This window comes from Epinephelus moara, chromosome 16 (genome assembly GCF_006386435.1).
Source record: "Epinephelus moara isolate mb chromosome 16, YSFRI_EMoa_1.0, whole genome shotgun sequence".
Lineage (NCBI taxonomy): Eukaryota > Metazoa > Chordata > Actinopteri > Perciformes > Serranidae > Epinephelus > Epinephelus moara.
In genome coordinates this window covers 16,219,047-16,222,130 of record NC_065521.1, presented here as the reverse complement: position 1 = coordinate 16,222,130, position 3,084 = coordinate 16,219,047, and positions in this window count along the sequence as shown.

Here is a 3,084-nt window from a genome sequence, read left to right as displayed (position 1 = left end):
GCGAACACAGTAAAGATACCTGCCAAACATCAGCATGTTAGCACTCTCATGGGCATGTTAGCATGCTGATGTCAGCCTTTCACTCAAAGCACTGTTGTGTAGTACACCCTCACAAAGTAACTAGCATGGCTGTAGACTTTTAGACTTGTTCAGCTGTGTTTTGTTTAAAGGGGCAGTGCGTAGGAATTACTGGCATTAGTGGTGAGGACTGCAGCTGAAACTTCACCCATGTGCCAAGCATGAACTCCCGGTTGGGATTCCTTCAGTGTTCAATGTTCAGGTTCTGGGAGCAGAATTATCCGTAGAGGTCTCTTCCTCTCCAAAATAGCAAGGCCAGGTGATTAAAACTGGTAAAAACACTGAATAAAGCAGTTTCATGTTACAAATCAGTGTTTCTTCAAAGGTGTTTGGCTTTTTGCAGGTGGGCCGCCAGCCCAGCACCTGCTAATGTGTGCTCACCTTTTTTCTATAATAACCTAAGATCCAAAAGTGCAGGAGGGTGTTTTTTTTACCTGTAGCCGAATAATCCGCAGAGGTCTCTTTTTCCAAAACAAATGGACATGGTGATTTAAAGCAGTAAAAACACCAAATAAGGTGGTTTCATATTAAAAATCAGTGTTTGACCGATACTGTTTCGTCTGTGTGAAGGGACTGCAAATTACTGTGGCCAACATGAAAACATGAGTCAGTGTTCTAGAGCAAGTGTTTTCTTCTTCCGTTCTGGGCAACTGTAGAAACATGATAGAGCAACATGGCGAACTCAGTGGATGAGGCCCTGGTCCCTACATAGATATTAATGGCTCATTCCAGGTACCAAAAACACAGCGATTCTTATTTTCAGGTGATATTACACTAAGGAGAACATACTTGTTATATTATAATCCGTTATTGCCAATATATCCCCCTAAATCCTACACACTGGAGTCTACATTTTATTACTAAATTTTTTGGCCTCTAATTTTGACCAGCAGAAAAGAATAGAGGCCCCAGACTCAAAAACAACAAGGCGGGCTCAGATAAACACTTGAACGTAAAAGCTCATTTTCACACGCTCCTCATCCAAACACATCATTCCATTTCCTCCCTCTCTCCATTGCTGGTATCAGTGAGCCCAGTAGGGTCATGTGGAACTGAATCAACAGGTGGCTTTCAATGGAGGCTCTCAGCAGCCCAGGATCCCTCCTCCTCCACCCCTCCAGGAATCCATCTCGACTTTATTCTAAGCTCTGTCTCCTTTTGCTCTTTCCTCTGCGCTTCCATAAACGTCCACAATGGCCTTTAGGCCTGCAGTCACTCGATATGGAAGGAGGAGAGAAAGGAGGCGCCTGAAGGAGCAGGTCATTCTACTTGGGTGAGCAAATGGGAACATCTGCCACTCCAGAGTGACCCGTGTCTCCAATAAAAAAACACGGGAGGCGTCGTCTGAGAATATGAGCACGTTCCAGCTCAGGGCATCGGAATGCTGAGATAATGTTGTGATAAGGAGTTGAATGAATGGTACGGTGCATCTATTCTGCCTTTTCCCCTGCAGGGTAGATCAGTACTTTCCAAGGACAGTTGGCTGCCTGTTAACAGGGAGGAGAGGGAGGAGGGAAGGAAGAGGAGGGTGAGGAGGTTTAATTTTGAATAAATATGGACATAGGGAGGACCCCTGTGAATTATAATTGTATATACAGTAGATGCACTGATAAAGCCATTAGTTACAAAGCACAGTCTGATGATTTCTTTCAGAGATAATGGATAATAGAAACATCTGTGGGTAACCAAAAATAGTTGCATCTTTTAAATTTTATTTTATTTTTATGTGCAGGAGGGTGTGGAAACATTAGGTTAATTGACGTCTCATGACACTGTCGCTTACATACAGCACAACAGTGTAAATCTCAGTATGAACAACCAATACGTCCAGTGTCAAGTCCTAAAAAAACAGCATGAAATTCACTTTTTGAGCCAAAGTTACTTGAATAAGGATGTGGTAAAAATGCCTGAAATATCTCTGGTTAAGATCCAGACAGTTTTATGTTTCCTTCTGTCAGATAAACCATTAATCATTACATTCAAAAAGTAAGTTTCCTAAATGTCCTACTGAGACTGAACTATTGGGTCAAAAACTAAAGTAACCACTCTATTCAAGTCCTTTCACAGTATTTTAAAGTTGAAAATTTTTACTTTTAATTCTCAGTAGCATTAGCCTGAAGCTTTAGGGTGGTGGTATCATAAGCAAAGTTCACTTAGATTTAATTTATTTTTTCACAGGTAAGCATTGCATTAGCATTTAACTGGCACATACGCACTATAGCCTACTAACACTTTAAAACTTGTAACGGTTGAGTTGCTTAGTCAAGACTAACTCACTTATAATTTTATAAACATCAGTCCAGAACCACATTGAAAAACCCACCAAAGGTAAATACTGTATGGAGCTGTGGCCTGTATTATGTCAGAGCAACCACATATTTTGTCTTGGCCTACAAAAATTCTTACAAATGGACCATATTTCTGTTGAACATACTTATTTCACACATCCAGTAAAGCTGAGTTAGCTGGTCATGAGGGGTAGCCTTCTGTGAAAACAGCTGTATAATGTCTTCTGTGGCTCTAGAGGAGCTTTGTGACGTCAACATGGAAGTGAAAATTGTATCATTTAAAGGTCTGCTATGTAGGATTTAGGAGGCTATATTGGCAGAAATGTAATATAATATAATAGGCATGTTTTCTTTAGTGTATATTCACCTAAAAATGTTTTCATCACCTTAGAATGAGCCGTTTACATCTGCATAAGCAGTATATTTCAAATTGCATACCTCTGTACTAAACACTAAATATTTTGAGTGCGTTAAGTGCATTCACACTCTATAGTATGGAAAAATGCAGTATACTACTGGCACACTCAAAACGGTACAAAAGTTGAGTGTGGAATGATGGACACTTCTCACCCTCAATGGTCGCCATCTTTGTGACATAGCATAAGCTACTTTTGACATGGTGGTTAGGGACAACCAAGAGCCTGAGCAAGCTACAGTTAACACTGTAAGCCGTCAGTAATAATAACAATAATGCAAGTGCTAACATTAGCTTTCTGGC